The sequence below is a fragment of the Papaver somniferum genome, chromosome 7 (assembly GCF_003573695.1).
Source record: "Papaver somniferum cultivar HN1 chromosome 7, ASM357369v1, whole genome shotgun sequence".
Lineage (NCBI taxonomy): Eukaryota > Viridiplantae > Streptophyta > Magnoliopsida > Ranunculales > Papaveraceae > Papaver > Papaver somniferum.
Window position 1 is genome coordinate 25,744,311 of NC_039364.1, and position 19,981 is coordinate 25,764,291.

General features: G+C 35.6%; 1 long non-coding RNA gene across 1 annotated transcript; it reads right to left on the reverse strand.

The window, feature by feature from the left end:
• Positions 1-17,606: 17,606 nt before the first annotated feature.
• LOC113300466 lies at positions 17,607-18,414 on the reverse strand. Its single transcript, XR_003335808.1, has 3 exons — positions 18,368-18,414; positions 17,801-17,875; positions 17,607-17,670 (listed from the first exon to the last, which is right to left on the reverse strand). It is a non-coding gene; the product is annotated as an uncharacterized LOC113300466 (long non-coding RNA).
• Between the last annotated feature and the right edge of the window lie 1,567 nt (positions 18,415-19,981).

Here is a 19,981-nt window from a genome sequence, read left to right on the forward strand (position 1 = left end):
TACATCTTTGGCGCAGTGGACGTCATGGTCGCCATGGATGTCCATAGGCTTGTCACAACATGAGCATAAAGTGTCGGCTTCGAAGAGAGGAATGCCAAGACGGTATTGGAGAACTGCCCGGAATTGCCTTGGACCTATAGATTGACCAAGCCCTGGAATAGGAATGGCTTTGAGAAAGTCCAATGCACGAGGGAGCCGGTTGTTGTGCCATAAGAAAAGGTCTCTCTCGGTGAAGGAACATGTATTGGCCAGATTTTCAGAGACCACACCAAAGTATTTAGCTGCCAGTTGGTGCATAAACTGGGGGGCAACATCGTTGATGTTGAATTCTGAAGGAGAACAGCCAATGGCCTGTGTGTATGCAAGGAGAGCAACGTTGTAGTTAGCGCAGGATTCTAGTGGTTCCATGCAGGCTAAGATAGAGTTCTGCAGATGCTGGGTTTGAATGCATGACGAAAGGTAGCAGTATGAACTAGCGTCTGTCATCGTGAGGATGCCAAGCCCGCCAAGTTTTATTGGCAGTGTTGCAACTCGCTGTTGTGTAGCACCAAAACCCATATCCAACAACTATCTTCCGCAGTTAATGCATGAGGTGCATATCAAAGATCGAAGCTGCAGGGTGTAATGCTTTTATGCAGGTTGTCCTTAACGTGAAGTATAAACACCACTACAATGATGTAACAACAACAATTCAGTCTGTGGATCTTGAAGTTTCTGAATTTTGGACATCAGCGACACCGTACGGTCTACCCTGTGTGGAACCAAATCTTGGCAAAACTACAAGTCGAGGCTAACTGGCCCACCTAGCAGTTTCACACCCAATGTTTGTGTGCTGATCTCTTGTGGGAAAACTCCATCGTCATCTCTTCTGGGGTCATATACAGGCCAAAACAGCTCCGTGTTGGACAGGTTTAAGTGCAGGCCTCTCTGTGGACCCTCAGTTTGCAAAATATGCAATGCTTTCGCAACCTCTAGTTTGTCCCCTGCTATTGTACCATCGTCCAAATACCAGGCGTGGAAGGCAAGGGATCACTGCGTACCAATCAACTCGGCAATGGGTTGGAGTGCCAGCGAAAACAAGAGAGGGCCAAGGGGGTCCCCTTGTTGGACACCTTGTGCTGACGATAGCGCAGATTATTCGTAGTAAAGCCGAGTTGGAGATAAATAACAGAATTCAACCCATTTCGAGATGTTGGGACAACGAGCTATTACTTCCCTGATGATAGTCGTCCTGTCAACTAAATTGAACGCATTGGTGAAGTCGATTAATAACATTGTCATGTTGTTGTCATTGCCTTTCGATTCTAGAAAATAAATAAATCAATGTTGTCGATTACAAAAGTGTTGCAATCCCCTTGACATTATAGATTGGATCTAATGACATGATTGATAATCCACCGGAACCTTAATTCCGGGCGGGACATTTAGGGACAACTTTGGGAAAAACAAAAGGTTCCGGTGTTAAGTTTCTCTTTTATCTTTTGTGTGTTCATCACTCTCTCTGTCAAGCAACTAGGGATTTCTAGAGACGAAAAAGAGAAAAAAAATTAAGAAGTACAATCGTCTTTTTTTCTTTCTGTTTTTTCAAGAGTAATATTCATCACAAAGTTTCCCTTGTTGCCGATCAATAAAAAAAATAGAGAGAGTATTCAAATCTTCACTGGAAAAATAAAAGTAAGCAATGTTTTGTTTTAGATAGAGATAGAGAAAGAGAAAATATACTAAAATTTTGTTTTGAAATGGAAAATACCATTAAATGCGGAAAAACCACTATCTAGTTTTCCTTTGATTAGTTCCACCAATCAGGAAGGGGGAATGTGCACCCCGGTTTCAGCGGGGTGCACAAATTTGCACTCATAGTTCACACTACAAATACATATGATTTACGTGCTTTACGGGTCATTATATAAGGGGGAGTGGTTTTCATGTTGAGACGAAGTATTGACTAAGGGGGAGTGATATATATCACCATAGTATTGTTGTCGAAGTTGTGATATGAGAACTTTGATGTTGTGTAATAATACTATGACACTGTATAACAATGATCGAGAGCCTTTGTTTTCTCATTGTTATGGCTACGGAACTTCAACAACAATGATGTTGAATTTACAACCTTTGGAATCATGGGAGTACTTGGAAAAGACGAAGTTTTCGAGTAACGTTGAAGCGCCAAGGAGATCAAGCATGTAGACGAGAAGCTACAAAGTTTTATTTATTTTGTAATTCATATGTATTGATAGTTTTGTCACTAAAGTTGAAAAAGGGGGAGATTGTTAGAGCATTGCTCGGTCGAACTCGCATGCGTTGCTATATCAAGCATGTTTGTCAATATTAGTGATCAAAACTATATGTCTTGATTTCTAGTATACTTATGACTAAGTCTCGGTCTAGGATAGTTAGGAATAGTTGAGCTCCAGACTCCATGGCGATTATCTTACAAAGACGAAGAACTACTCAAGGAACCGGTGGAACTTCATCCGACTAAAAGGTATGTGGAGACTTAAACTCATCATGTCACTCAAAAGTCTATCTACTCTATCTTCTACTCTTGAGACAACAGTCGTATAAGTATGCTAGTTTTCATACATACGCATTTGCTATTTCGAGCCGAGTTTACTCGCCTATCTTTTTCTCGAAATACGTGTTGGTAAGCTTTTTCTTTAACCATCTTCATCTTTACCAGTGACGAAAGTCATGATGATGTTTCAATCTTGAAAATAACTTTGATGACGATAGTCGATTCTTTATGTCTAACGACTGTTATAACATTATAGAAGAATGTTTCAATGATTGAAATGTAGAGTTGAGAGTATGTAACCAACTATGGATGTAAGCATTTAGTGTGTTCACACATTTGTGTATAAATCCATGTGCCAGAAACCAAGTGCGTGCATATGTGTGCATGCGGTATTGGTTAAGGTGACAGGTTGGGTAAGTGTACCCATACACATACTGGCGGAAGTTCATGTCCGTGAAATTCTGCTGGGTTTGAAGTTTACGGACTCAAAAACCAGTCACATTAGGTACGTGTACCCGTACGCGTACTGGCGGAACTTTTTCACCCGGAAAATTCTGCTGAGTTTGGAAACTAAAACCAACTAAAAATCCAGTAGCTAAGGTACGCATACCCGTATGCGTACCCAACCTGGTTATTTCTCAAATCGGTAATTCATGGACTTAATGCAATCTTTGAAAACCGTGGGTATATTGTTCATGAATTGATTCAAATGAGTCAAACCGATTTTGTTTCAATTGTGTCTATGTATAAATACCTAAGCAATTGAACAACTCTTGAACTAGTTCTTATGAGTCATTTGAACTAGTTATGAGAAAGATGAATACGATCGATATGAAAGCACTCATATGGCTAACCATTGGTCAACCATTTGTGAACCAACCAATGTACACGTTTAGGTACGGTTACTCAAACCTAAATGAATACACTTCATTTGTGTGTGTGACAAGCTAATTTTCGATCTAACGGTTGAAAGATATTAGCTTGGATAAATCAGGTTTTTCATCTAACGGTGATTATTGAATGCTTTGTTACCAAAGTAATTTGGATTGCAAACCCTGATTTGAAAACTATATAACGAGACGTCTAGAAACTGTCCAAAACTAATACCCACACCTCCTGTGTGATACTAGTTGGTTTGCTAGAGTCGATTCTCCTTTAATCGTAGGTTTCTTCTCGAGACCCTGTCGATTAACGACTGAAAGACTTCATTGGGATTGTGAAGCCAGACGAAACTACTTCCCTTGTGGTTGAGCGATCTGATCTTTCCATTTTCTATCGTACGAGTTCAATTGGAATAATTGACTTCAGATTATATCCCCGATAGGGCAAGATAAAAAGAAATCACAAACATCTTTGTCTCATCGTTTGTGATTCCGCAATATCTAGTTTCGCTACCACATGATTTAGATTATTGTGAGGTGATTGATAATACTAGGCTGTTCTTCGGGAATATAAGTCCGGTTTATCAATTAGTTCTTGTTCACCTTGATTTTTATCAAAAGACATAACAAAACTTTTAGGTTTATCTGTGGGAGACAGATTTATCTATCTTTGTAGACTTTTATGTGTGATACAGATTTGTTTTTTTTTTTTGCTAGGTAATAACAATTTTTATTAAACCAAAAATTATGTCACAAGATTACAAAACCAAGCCCATTAATTCATATGGGCTTATGATAAACTAAAAGTAAAGCAAAGCTATAACAAAAAATTAGTCAAATCTGTTGTAGGGCTTTTCTGGAATTTCCATAGTTTTGATAAAATCTGGTTTTGAAATGTAACTTCTTTTTTCTCCCTTGGCCAATCCTGCTCCCCTTTTTTCCATTGAATCCGCTGAGAAATTTGTCTCCCTGTAGCTATGAGTGAAGTAACATTCTTGTAGTGTGCTTTTTATTTTGTTCCATCTTGTACAAGCCCACCAAGGAATCTCTCGAGATTGAAAAGCTGTTATTGTTGCCTGTGAGTCAGACTGGAAACAAACTTTAGTAAAGTTTTTGTTGATTGCCCATTCCCCTGCACAAAGAACTGCAAATACTTCTGTCATAAAATTTGTAGCCAGACCCAAACCTCCTGACATTGCATAAATGTATTCTCCAGTGCCTTGTCTGCATATAAAACCAAATCCAGCATCCCCTGGATTCCCTGTAGAAGCACCATCACAGCATATCAAAATAAAAGAAGGATGTGGAAGGAAGAAGTAAATTTCTATAATTCTTGGTGACCTCACACTTCTACACTTCAAATCAAATGCTTTCAAAATCTGTAGATCATAAGGAGAATTCCACATGCTTCCTTTCATTCTAACCTCATATTCTTTTGTGAACTGCATAACCTTCTGTTTAAGTGCATTTAGATTTGGTTGTTCATTTTCATAAATGATTTTGTTTCTCAAGAACACAATTTCTCTTAAAGTTGTAAGAGCATCTACTATCCACAATTCTTTTACTATGGGACTTTTGTGTTTTGAAAACTTGAGAATATCATTAAAAGATCTAGGATTTGTGAACTGAAACATACCTCCAAGCCAGCTCCAAGTAAGTTCACTAAAGTCACGGAACCAGAGAATATGTTCTAGATTTTCCTCTTCTTTGTTGCAGAAAGAGCACCTTGATGCTATCTGGAATTTCTTATTCTTCATTGTTTCATCTGTTGGAACTACTCCCCTCAGAATCTTCCATACATTACTGAAGACATTTGGATGTACACTCTTGTGCCAGACTGTGTTTTCCCAATTGACAGGTTGAAATTTTTTCCTTATACAATTATAAGCTGAAGTTACAGAGAAATTACCAGATGATGTTGCACTCCATATCCTCCTGTCACCTTTTTGATCAATAACTGGTAAGTCAGTAGCTGCAAAAAATTGGGAAAAATTTGATGGAATTTTCCATTCTTCATCTTTTATCAGGTCTGCTACCTTCATGTCCTGGGTTTGTACCATAATATTATTTTCAGGGAAAGTATCTTTTAAAGATTTATCATTTATCCACACATCATCCCATACTGAAATTTCATTTCCAACCTCAACCAACCATCTAGTATGCTCAGCTACCTCTGCAGATACCCATTTAATCCCTGTCCATATTTAGGATTTCTTATAATAACCAATCCACTTTCCCTTCTTATCTTGGAATTTTCCTTTAAAGAATTTGGTCCAATCTTCTTCTCCAGTTTGTATTTTCTAGCATAGTTTCATCAACATTGATTTATTTATATCCTCTAACTATTTTATACCCAGACCACCTTCAGCTAAAGGAGCACAAGTTTTCTCCCATTTCAATGTAACTCCTGATTGTGGGTGAGATCAGCTAAGGGAATCAAGTGTGTAGTATCCTTCTGGGATCAAAGACGTAAGGAGCGCAACTGTACCTTGAATCAGTGTGAGATTGATTAGGGTTCAACTATAGTCCATACCGAAGTTAGTTTGTAGTAGGCTAGTGTCTGTAGCGGCTTAATACAGTGTGGTGTTCAATCTGGACTAGGTCACGGGGGTTTTCTGCATTTGCGGTTTCCTCGTTAACAAAAGTTCTGTTGTCTGTGTTATTTCTATTCCGCATTATATTTTGTTATATAATTGAAATATCACAGGTTGTGCGTTGTATCGATCAATAATGAACTCCAACCTTTGGTTGTCGATTGGAAATTGATTGATCCTTGGACATTGGTCTTTGGTACCATCCAAGTTTATCATCCTTGTATTTGATAAAGACTCACAAATTCCTATTTGCTTGAGTAAAGATCAAATAAAGTGAGAGAGATATTAACTCCTCGATATACTTTTCTCTAGGTTGAGTCTTACTGTCTAGTTGATTCTCTAGAAAGTATATTGGAGTTAGTCCATACAGATTGCTAATCGAAATATTAGGTGAGGTTGTTAGACCCCCGCATTTTCAGCTTATATCCAAACATGGTTACATTCTCAACTCTTTATTTCAATCATTGAAACATTCTTCTATAATGACAATAGCCGTTTTCACACACTATTAGCATCAAAGCAATTTTCAAGATATTGAAATAATCGTTATCAAAACATTTCAAGCCTACATCAAATGATTGTATCACACAAACCACGTAAGATGTTACTCGACAATTTTCTCATGATATAAGATGAACTTGGTCGAAGCGAAATCTTACCAACACATATTTCGAGAAATATGTAAGCGAGATATACTCAGCTCAAAATCTCAAATGTGTATTGAGGAAACTATATCGTAACACGACTTATGTCTCAATATAGGAGATAGTAGAAATAGACTTTCCAAGTGATAGATGAGTTCAAGTCTCCATATACCTTTTGTCGAAGAAGTTCCACAAGCTCCCCTTAGTAGTTTTTCGTCTTCAAATGATGAACTCTGTGAAATCTAAGCTCAACTACACTATCTATGTCCTAGTCCGAGACATCTATAAATAGGCTAGAAATGAAGACTTATAGTTTTGATCACTAACATTGACAAACATGATTGAGATAGCAACGCATGCGAGTTCGACCGAGCAGTGCTCTAACAGTAGAAAACTTAACGTATTACAAGAGGAATTTAAATCTCAGTCATCTGACTCAAAACATGAATCAATTCATTGGTCAATTCCTGATACATTGTGTCATGATAATTGTTTTCTTTACTGTTGTAAACATGTCAGGATGTATTCTTACACCAAAAGAGTTTCCCTGCGCAGTACTAAACATTATCTGCAGACACTGTTTTTATTAAGTTTTTAAATGAGACATCAGGGACTCAAATTTTTGTGCATCTCTCCAAAATCTTTTGCAAAACTTGTAAAAACATATTCTTGGATGTTTCTCAACTTTGTTGAATGCAAAAGTAGTTGGAAATAAACTCTTTCTTGGTGTCATGGTGAGCAAGACATTGTTCGCCTCAACTCAAATTGATTGTGTTGTAAGTGCATCCTCACCAAGGAATGCTCTTCTATGTATACGGTGAGGGAAGCAAGAGAATTGGGGCACACAAATTATGTTAGGTAAGGCTGTAGAATTCGATTGGGTTCTTCTAAAGAGGTATGTCTATAAACTTGAGCAATATTTGTGTTTTTATTTGCTTAGAGTACTTATAATGATCCATGTACCTTGCTTATCATTCGTTTCTACCTAACTTGATATGTTTTTAAGGTTCTTAAATGTTTAGGTTTGAAAATAGTAGTTCAGGATGTTTGGACTTCATGGAACACATACCAAGTGTGCATACCATCATTTAAAGTCAAAATATATGGACTTAAGTACGCATATCCATTTGCATACTGCTTGAGATAGCAACGCATGCGATTTCGACCGAGTAGTGCTCTAACAATCTCCCCCTTTGTCAATTTTAGTGACAAAACTATCAATACATATGGATTAAAAAATAGATAGAAATTGTAGTTTTTCATCCAAATGGTTGATCTCCTTGGAATCTTCAACGCGATTCAAAATCTTCGTCACTTCCAAGTACTCCATGATCCTAAAGGTTGTAAGTTCAGCATTACAGTTGTTGAAGATCCGTAGAAAATAACAATGAGAATTTTTGTGTATCTCTCTAAAGTCTTTTGCAAAACTTGTAAAAACAGATTCTTGGATGTTTCTCAACTTTGTTGAATGCAAGAGTAGTTGGAAAGAAACTATTTCTTGGTTTCATGGTCGTATCTTCTTCGTCTGAACTCGGAACGACCTCATTATTTTTGAATTCTCTTCCTCTTTGAATTCTCTTCAAAATGGAGATGAAAATTCCTGAATTTGGATGAGTTAATATTAGTATTTGTCTTGTCTCTTATTTTTGAGTATTTTGCTCCGTTTCGTCGCACTTGTTCCACTTCTCTTGGACTTGGGCACTTGGATTCTTGGAGTAGTACTCTTCTAAAATCATTTGTAGGTTTTACAAGAATGTTGTTGGTGAATCACAAAGAAGGAAGTTCAAGGATGGGCAGTAGTACACATTGCTATGTGATTATTGAATGTTCAAATCATCTTATGTGAACTATGGTGCATGGTCGTCAATGACTTTGTATATCTTCTTTGTTAAGAAAATATTTTTATATGCCTTTGGTAGCTATTCTTGGTGTAAATCCGTGCGAAAAAGATTGATTATACCCTCTAAGGACAAATCATCTTGTATGTGCATTACGAGTTTGTCTTGATTTTGTCTAGTAAACTTCTTATGAGAATTTTATTCTTGTGTATTTAAGAAGGATAACTAGGGTTTGGAATATCCATTATTGTGAGTACACATAGTTATGTCCAACGATTTTCATCTTCATGTTTTTGGATTTATTTATTTAAACTCTAAGTTATTTGGAAGATGATTTTTGCAATTTTAATCTTCATGATTTTATATATTGCAAATTGTTATGGGATATGTTGTTTACGTCCGTGAAACTGTGATTGTCCCATACTTGTTCAAAAGTTATCTCTATTATGTCGGTATGAAAGTATTGATAGAAGATAGAATGAACTTTTGACTTTACAAAAGTTAAAGCCTTTATGTGATTGTTTTGATGGAAAAAAGGATAAAACTTTTGTTTACAAAGATTAAGTCTATTGTATGTCATTGTAAGAATAGTCATGGAAAATAAAATGAATCCTTGTCTATTCTCCAGTATTAGTCAATCTCCGATCCACATTTTTGTGCATATACTGTGTTGTTCCATAAGTTTACTTATGTTTGAGCATGACCAATTGAATCATTCTCTTGTGGTCAGTTTAGTTGTTGCTCCGCAAGTTCTCTTATGACGAGCATGACCAACTGAATTGATCACTTTCTTGTGGTTAATTTAGTTGTGTAAATCCGATTGAATTAACCATGGGTTTTCTTGTGGTTAATTTAGTTGTGCAATTCGATTGGATTAATCATGGATTCTTTTGTGGTTAATTCAATTGAATACTTTGGATTCAACTTCATGTTTTCATGTGATTTGGTTATGTCCAAAGAAATCCTTCTTTTCTTGTGAAAGTAAGGTCGCCTTTGTTGTTCTTTCGGGAATGACATTTTATGGCGGAGAGTTCTTTTGGAACTTGTGCTTAATTGCCAAATATTTGTGGGGAGTGCGGGTATGGAATATTATAGGGGTTATATTGTATGTTTATAAACTTCTTGATGAATGCATTTAGCTTCGGCTTTATGATGACATCTAAATAAGTTGATATGGTATTCTCTTTTGGTCATGAAGTATCTCTATGAAAAATTCATGAGGATCCCACTAGTTTTCGTACCTTTGCCAATTTATATTGACAAAAAGGGGGAGAATTAATGTGTAGTGTGATACTAAAAATACATATGGGTTACGGATCATTATGTAGGTGGAGTGGTTTTCATGTTGAGATGAAGTATTGACTAAGGGAGAGTGATACATATCACCATAGTATTGTTGTCAAAGTTGTGATACAATTGAACTTCGATGTTGTGTACTAATACTATGACACCGTATAATAATGATTGAGAGCATTTTGTTTTCTCATTGTTATTTTCTACAGATCTTCAACAACTGTAATGTTGAACTTACAACCTTTAGGATTATGGAGTACTTGGAAGTGACGAAGATTTCGAGTCGCGTTGAAGATGCCAAGGAGATCAAGCATTTGGATGAGAAGCTACAATTTCTATCTATTTTGTAATCCATATATATTGATAGTTTTGTCACTGAAATTGACAAGGGGAAGATTGTTAGAGCACTGCTCGGTCGAACTTGCATGCGTTGCTATCTCAAACATGTTTGTCAATGTTAGCGATCAAAACGATAAGTCTTGATTTCTAGCCTATTTATAGATGTCTCGGACTAGGACATAGTTTTTGTAGTTGAGCTTAGACTTCACGGCGCTTATCACTTGAAGACGAAGAACTACTAAGGACAGATTGTGGAACTTCATCGACAAAAGGTATGTGGAGACTTAAACTCATCTATCACTTGGAAAGTCTACTTCTATTCTATCTCCTATATTGAGACATAAGTCATGTTACGATATAGTTTTCTATATACACATTTGAGATTTCGAACTGAGTATATCTCGCTTACATATTTCTCGAAATATGTGTTGGTAAGATTTTGCTTCGACCAAGTTCATCTTATATCATGAGAAAATTGCCGAGTAACATCTTACATGGGTTGTGTGATGCAATCATTTGGTGTAAGACTTTGAATGTTTCGATAATGATTATTTCAATATCTTGAAAATTGCTTTGATGCTAATAGTGTGTGAAAACGGCTGTTGTCATTATAGAAGAATGTTTAAATGATTGAAATACAGAGTTTAGAATATTGTAACCATCTTTGGATATAAGCATAGTGTGTTCACACATTAGTGTATAAGTCCAAGACCGGGAGCCTAAAGTATGCATACTTGTGTGTATACAAAAAGGTTGTAGGAGACTGGGTAAGTATGCGTACCCGTACGCATACTGGAGGAAGTTCACGTCCGTGAATTTCTGCTGAGTTTGAAAACCAAACCAAACTCATCCAGTTACCTAAAGTACGTGTACCCGTACGCATACTTGAGGAAAGTTCACGTCCGTGAATTTCTGTTGAGTTTGAAAACTAAAACAAACTCAAATCCGCTTACTTAGGTACGCATATCCGTACGCATACTTAAGCGGTTACTTTCTAAAATCGGTTGTACATGAACCTAAAACATTTATCCATAAGGAATGCAATCTTTGCAAACCGTGGTTATAATGTTCATGTATTGGTTCGAGTGAATCAAACCGATTTTGCTTCAAGTGTGTTCTTGTATAAATCCATGAGAATATAGCAATTGAACAACTCTTTAACTAGTTTCATTTGAGTCATTTGAACTAGTTATGGTTAAGATGAATAAGGTTGATATGCGAGTAATCATATGACTAACATTGGTTAACTATTTGTGAACCAACATGGTGTACACGTTTAGGTACGACTACATAAACATAAATGAGGGTACATTTCATTTGTGTGTAACAAGCTATGTTCGATCTAAGGTTGAAAGATATTAGCTTGGTTAAATCAGGTTTTTCATCTAACGATGAATATTGAATGCTTTGTTACCAAGGTAACTTAGATTGCAAACTCTGATTTGAAAATTATATAAAGGAGAACCTTAGCAACTGGGAAACCTAATCCCCACACCTCCTGTGTGCTACTAGTTGCATAACTAGAGTCGACTCTCCTTTAACCTTTGGTTTCTTCTCGAGACCCTGTAGGTTAACGACTTGAAGACTTCATTGGGATTGTGAAGCCAGACCAAACTATTCTCTTTGTAGTTGCGTGATCTGATCTTGTTGTTTCTATCGTGATTGAGTGTAATTGTAAAATTGGCTTGAGATTTGTATCTTCGATAGGCAAGATAGAAAAGTAATCACAAACACCTTGGTATCATCGTTTTTGATTCCACAATAACTTGTTTCGCTAGTCGATTAAGTTTATTGTGAGGTGATTGATAATACTAGGCTGTTCTTCGAGAATATAAGTCCGGTTTATCAATTGGTTCCTGTTCACCTTGATTTATCAAAATACGGAACAAAAACTCTTGGGTATTTTTATGGGAGACAGATTTATTCAATCCTATAGACTTTTCTGTGTAAGACAAATTTGTTTATCAAGTCTTCGTCTTTGGGTCGTAGCAACTCTTAGTTGTGGGTGAGAGCAGCTAAGGGAATCAAGTGTGTAGTATCGTGCTGGGATCAGAGACGTAAGGAGCGCAATTGTACCTTGAATCAGTGTGAGATTGATTAGGGTTCAACTACAGTCCAGTCTGAAGTTAATTGGTAGTAGGCTAGTGTCTTTAGCGGCTTAATACAATGTGGTGTTCAATCTGGACTAGGTCCCGGGTTTTTTTTGCATTTGCGTTTTCCTCGTTAACAAAATTCTGGTGTCTGTGTTATTTCTTTCCACCTTATATTTCGTTATATAATTGAAATATTACAGGTTGTGCGTTAAGATCAGTCAATTAGAATATCCAACCTTTGGTTGTTGATTTACATTGATTGACACTTGAACATTGGTCTTTGGTACCGTTCAAGTAATTCATCTTATATTCAATCGGGCTCGGAGATTTCTATTTGTTGATTGCGGATTGAATTAAGAGTTGGAGATATTAAACTCTTTGATATACATTAGGGGAAATTAGGCTCAGGCCCAACCCACGGATAACCCATAATATGAGGCCCTTAATTAAAAAAAGTTTAAATCTAGGCCCCGAGTTTTTAAAAGACTTTGATACCCTTATGCATATTGTCAAGCCCATAATTAAATAAAATTTAAATCTAGGCCCAAGATTATTAAATCTAGGCCCGAAATTATTAAAATACAGTGCGAAGGTGTAAACAGAAGTTACACATGCATATGGCATGTGTAACCAGAAGTTACACATCCTTATGATATGTGTAATGCAAAGTTACACTTGTATATATATGCAAAAAAAAATAGACATCAAAAAAAACACACACAAAAAAAAAAATACAGTTATTACTTTAATATTCATTTACAATAATTTCTTAGCATGTGTAACTAGAAGTTACACACACATCTGTTTAGTGTAATTGAGAGTTACATATGTGTCTATCTAGTGTAACTGAGAGTTACACATGCATCTGACTTGTGTATTCAGCGTCAACTCCAGTTCCAGCGAGACCATTACCACGTTTAAGCAATTATCTTTTATGAAGTTATCTAAAACCTGAAATATAACAACAAGCAATCAGTATTTATACGATTAAAATGAACAGTACATAAAACAATGTATATTTCAGTTTCACAAGCATTTGACTAGTGTAGCTAGCGGTTACATATGCATCTGAATTGTGTAACTGAGAGTTACACATGCATATAACATGTGTAACTAGGAGATACACATTCATCTGGCTAGTGTAGCTAGAAGTTATACATGCATATGACTAGTGTAACTAGGAGTTACATATGCATATTGGTATGTGTACCCAAAATCAGTATGTGTAAGTAAAAGTTACACATCTAATTAGCATGTGTAACTTGCAGATACACATGCATCTGAATTATGTAATTAGGAGTTACACATGCATCAGACTTGGATATGTCAACATAAAATCAGCAAATCCATCTCTAAATGAATAACACTAGCAAAAACGAGAGGTGACTATCAAGCAATTACCAGTCATAAATAATACAGTTAACCTTGCAAGTGAATGAGAAGCTCTTAATTAAGATACGACTGCTTCAGCAGAAAGACGTTGTTAGCACTGTATTAACAGAAAGACGTTTTACAACGCTAGTCTAGATGTACCTAAGCCATTTTCATATTATCGATGACGACGGACATTTTAAGCAACAGAAAGTAAAGCTTCAGACAGTAATTATACTGACAGAATAATACAAACACCTGAGAACCTTGTGCTAGCACATTAATATCACAAAAAATGATCACACAACTGATTCAGCAGGGTATAGATATGAACACAGGAAAATAAAATGCATGTGTAATCAGTAGTTACACATGCATATGTCATATGTAAACAATAGTTACACATGCATATTAGCATAAGTTTCACATACAATCATCATGTGTAACTAGAAGTTACACATCTAATTAGCATGTGTAACTATAAGTATAACCTGCATCTAATTAGTCTAATCTGCATCCACTACTACTCCCTACTACTAGGACTTGATGTTCTTTCCTCAATTTCATAAATATAACCACTATAACAGATAGAAGTTTCATCATTAGGTTACATATGCATATCCCATCAAATTAGATGTGTAACTATAAGTTACACATCTAATTTGCATGTGTAACTAGTAGATACACATTCATTTGGCTTGTGTACCAAGAAGTTACATATTTAATTAGCATGTGTAACTAGTAGTTACACATCCATAGTCTGCCAATGTTAGTTAAACGTGCAAACTGTCATGCATATGGCTTGTGTAATGTGCAGTTAAACAGATGTATAAGTTAAGTGAAACCATTCCAGACCTATATCCATATACTACCTTTCAAGAAAAAGAAGTAGCTAGTCATAAGTAATCAGGAAGGCTTACTTGATAACGGTGTTCACTTTATCTGTCTGGATGTTGTACATCTTCTTGAAAGCATCCTTGTTTTCTTCTTGTTGTTGTCTTCAATCTTCTTCATTACGGACTCGGTGGTGAGTGGGTATTTCAGGATCTGGTAATGGTCAAGCTTGTTCCTTGGTAGTGCATTAATACATGGGTACTTGGGATTCCTTGCCTTCTGCAATGTCTTTGGCCTGTGAAATGTGACTGATGTGCAGATGTTCTTAGCCTTCTTGTTAATGGTTGATGCTCCAGCTTTGACAGCCTTGGAAGCTTTGTTAGACAGCACCTTGGGGTCAGCCTTCTTAGTAACTACATGACAAACAAATGATATCAGTACCATAGCATCTAGAACACTTCTCATACAAATGAACAAAAGCCTTGGAAGCTTTGTTAGCCAGCACCTTGGGGTCAGCCTTCTCGTCTTTCTTATCTTCCCCGATTCCAAATGCTTGTATATCTGCAACAAATAAAATTATTGAACAATTAACAAAGATCACAAAGATCACAAAAAAACACTTGATAACTTATCAAAAGCGTGTGTAAATATAAATTACATATGCATCTGTCTAATGTAATTCGAAGTTACACGTGCATCTGTCTAATGTAAGTCAGAGTTACACATGCATATATCATGTGTAATTAACAGCTGCACATGCTTATGACTCGTGTACCCGACATGTACACTATGTTAAAATCACTAATCAAAAAAGGCTACAACTATTCAGAAATTATTGTCATAAAAATATTTAAGTTGTCATAGGCTAAACATTCCAGAAAACAAAACATGTGTAATCAGCTGGTATACTACAAAACGCATGTGTAATTGGGAGTTACACATGCATATGGCATGTGTAACTTGGAGTTACACATGCATATGGCATGTGTAACTTGGAGTTACATATGCATATGGTATGTGTAATTGTGAGTTACACATCCACCCGTAATAGTTCGAAATATTGAAATATATGATGGAATTCAGCAATTACCCGTTCAAACAAGAAATCGTTTTTTGCTGGAGCGTCACCTGCACAAAAACAAGGGGAAACAAATAAAAATCTTGATTCAGTGCAGAAAACATAAAGCCTATACTGAATAATCTGGTGGTCAGCTTTACAGGTCTTATTTTTTCTCTAAATATGTGGGGTAAAAGTTAACAAGAAAAAAAAAACTTTTCAAGGTCTGGATAATTAAGCACACAAGAGATTGTATCCACCATAATACGGTACCTTTTAAGTCATTGAAGTGGAACCATAAGCCATTACCCTGTAGAATTTAGAAAACAATGACAGAAATCATCAAATTGCAAATGAACAATCATCAAATTATTATCATTGAATGCAATAGCTTACTGAGGTCCTCCATGTTTGGAATAGTAGCTGAAACAGCAATGAACCGAACATGAGCCAGAGCACCTGATTCCATTTTGGGGATGTGAGCAAGCATTTTAAAAGAAGTAAAAACAGCTAAAAAACTGGAAAAAGTTCATACACAAGCAAACTGTACTACAAGTAATTGGCAGTATAACTCAAGCATATGTAACTAGCATTCAATTAACTACAAAAAGTATATAACGAAGGCATATGGAGGCGGTCAAACTTCAAAATCCGTTACCAATTAGAATATGTAACTATCAGTTACACATCCAATTGGCATGTATACATCGCAGTTACACATCCAATTGGCATGTGTAACTAGTAGCTGCATACCCAATTAGCTTGCATACTTTGAGTTACACATGCATATGTCATGTGTAACTTGGAGTTACACATGCACCCGTAATAGTTCGAAATATGGAAATATATGTGTAATTGTGAGTTACACAAAAATCAAGCTTCAACAGCAATAAATGAATTTAATGCTCTAACCAAGTGTATTAGAGAGGGAATACAAACCTCAAGAGCCTTTGATGAGCAGAATGGACACCTTCTTGTTGATATTTTTACACATTAATAAGGGAATATCAACAAGTGTATTAGAAAGTTATATTTTTACACAATAACAATATACTTCTTGCATACGTACTATGAGTATCTCAGTATCCAGCTTCTCAACAGATTGCTTTGCATGGTGATGTCTGAAATGCTGCTCATCCTGCTGCCTTACTAGATTGCACCTGAACTTTGTAACTGCAACCTAAGCATACATCTAATATCACCACCAAGTTCATTCTGCAGCTTCAATTGCAGCAGCAATGTTAAAGTAATATGTCGATTGAAACTATTTAAATCAACTAATAACGGATAGAAGTTTCATATTAGGTTACATATGCATATCCCAACAAATTAGCATAGTTACACATCTATTTTGCATGTGTAACTAATATATACACATCAATTTAGCTTGTGTAACTAGAAGTTACACATCTAATTAGCATGTGTAACTACTAGTTACACATCCATAGTCTACCAATACTATGCTGGTAAAAAAGCCTTACACTGTGAAGTGGGAAACCTGGTAAAAGTTCATACACAAGAAAACTGTACTACATGTAATCGGCAGTTACACATTCATATATCATGTGTAATTCGCAGTTACATATGTCATAAGCATATGTAATAGGAAGTTACACATGCATATGGCATGTGTAAGCCGCAGTTACACTTCGGTGTTTTTTAAAGCCATCTTACCATTGGGAGAATAAATACTGAGATGAATTGGATCGGTAGAGATAGATTTGGAGCGTCATGTCCCTTTATTTGTTTCATCTGTGATCTCCTATCTCAGAGCAGCTACATAAATATAACAGATAAGCATGTTAGATGAAATTTATCAAATTGGGTCAGTTGTACAAATTATACTTAAATTTCAGAGAATCAAATGCTTAACGAGGACACCTTTGTATATCAAACAACAAAATTAGTTACAATGATGACCAAAATTTGCAGAGTAACCAAAACAGACCTAGGACCACGTAAAAAACAGATTAAACATACTTCCAACATTTGCAGAGTAACCAAAACATTTGCAGCATGACATCGGAAAATGAAGTACCTAACAACCAAATAACTAAGACACAACCAGTGAGAAACAACCAAAAAATTTACCTCAAGAGCAAAACATTGGCAGCATGGCATCTGAAATGAAGTACCTATAATCATCTTTATCAGTTGACTTCTACTTCTCAGCACTGCTTTCTTTCATATATGTCAACACATATGAGCCTGGTGATAAGGATGAATCAGAGCTTTCTAATTTCTCAGAAAAGTACAACAATTGAGCAATCAAACTCTTTTGTGATTCAAGAGTGTTTTTTGTTGTTTCATCTATAGCCACTTGGATAAACAAACTAACCAATGAAGCAGTTCTCATTCAATTTATCAATTCTGATATCACCAGTGCCTCCTCATCCTCCTAAAGAACCCCTACCTGCACCACCAACATCACCAGACCAGTTCATATGAGTGGATGAAAAATCAAATCAAATCTATGGGTAACAGAGACAATGATTCTTTGATAATGAATCTCAAAACATTATTTTAGATCGTAGCTACAAATTAAGATTTACGACGAATAGATATGGATTTTTTGTTCAAGTTTTTTCAAAAAATCTAAATCAAAACAACCAGAGTGAGTAGAAAATTGTAGATCTATGCTTCGATTTCAATTAGGATAGGTTAATTAAAAAAAAAATGAAGATATAGGTTCTGAAAACCCTAAAATCCTTAAGACAAGATGATACTTATACGCAAAATCATGCTCATCTTTCCCATGATTAAGGATCTAAACTCTAATTACGGATCAGATAATGAAATCAAATTAATTTTCATTTTTTTTTCAAAATCATTAAAATCAAACCACGAGAAATTTGATTTCAACTCGAAATCGATTAATGAAAGCTTTAAAGGAAGATTAACTTACCTTTCAATTCGTTTTTCCTGATGTTTCTCTTCGATTTCTTTGGTTAATTATCAGACTAAACAAATCATCTGCATCTTCCGTAAGATCTATCTTTTGATCAGATTCAATCGATCTTTGACATAAATGAAACTACAGAGGCATAAAAGGAGAAGATGCAATCAATCGTTGTTGTTGCAGTCGAAGATTTGATGAAGACGAAGAAGATTTGATGCAGTCGAAAATGAATCTTAGGAACCCTAGAAACCATTGTTCTACAACAGAGAGAGATAAAGATGAAAGAGAAAGAGAATAGAGAAATGAAAAGAAGCTTCTGGGATTCCCTTGTATAAATACTAAAGGGCAATGTTGCCATTATTAAAGTTCGGAATAATTAATTATGGGCCTGATCTAAAGATAATTTGATTTTTCGGGCCTAGTAATATCATTTTATGAAAGTGTGGAGTTGAGGGTGGAGGATCCATTTTGTGGGGCTTCTATATGTTTGAACCCATATAGTAGGGGGTTCTAGTATTTTTCACTATACATTATTCTAGATTGAGTCTGACTGTCTAGTTGATTTTATAAAAGGTGTATTGGAGTAAGTCCTTTCATATTGCCAAACGAATTGTTGGGTGTGGTTGTTAGACCCCCGTATTTTCAGGTGCAACCAAAGTTTCAATAACCGTTAGTCAACCAAATCAAATTGAAAACTAATAACACTGTAATTATCTAGTTTCCCACCAACGTTACTCGTAGAGCTTCTTGATCCCACAAAAGTCTTTAAACGAGAGGTGGTAAGAGATTTCACCCAATTAGGATATTTTCCTCTCCGAATAGACGGCTCCATCAGAAACAACAAGAAATGAAGTTTGCCTGGCTCTTAGGATAGCTTGCTAGAAACGCAAACTTAGGTATTTATAGACCAATGATGTTTGGACACCAACAGATTTCCAAAACGAAAAATATTCTCAAGATATGAAATAAATGCCCAAATTCGGTTTTCATAATTCCAATAAATATGGTCCAATATTTCCGAAATCTTTCAATAGAAAATCTCCAATTAGTAAATGCACATTACTAATTTTTATTCTCTAGAGATATGTATTAATTGATGGTAATTAAAGAATTAAAACCAAAAACCTTAATTAAAAGATTCTTAATTTATTTTGGCACAGGATCACCTTGAGCACCAAGGAATATCTTTGGACAATAAATGATACTCGTGTCCAAAGTATGTTGACATCATTTCACTGTAAATCCTTAGAGCTTGTCCAATGGTGTTGTGTTTGTTTCCTATGTTGAACCACAAACAAGACATCCTCATTCCAATGTTAACTTAAATTCAGGTGGGAAAAAATAATTCATCTCCAATGGTGTTAGTTGTGATCTTTTTTTAATTAAATACAATTTTTTTTAGTAATTTTATGATTTTATTAGAACTAAAAATGGTTATTTAATATATTGGAATTAATTTTAGTTTATAAAAGCTTACTAGGATATCTTGATATTGTCTAGATGAATGTCTAAAACTTAACATTTACCTTGACAATGTATAGCAAATATTAAGCCATGTCATCTTCACATTGATTTAATAAGTTGGGATTGGAGAAGAATTTTAGGGAAATGAATGTCTAT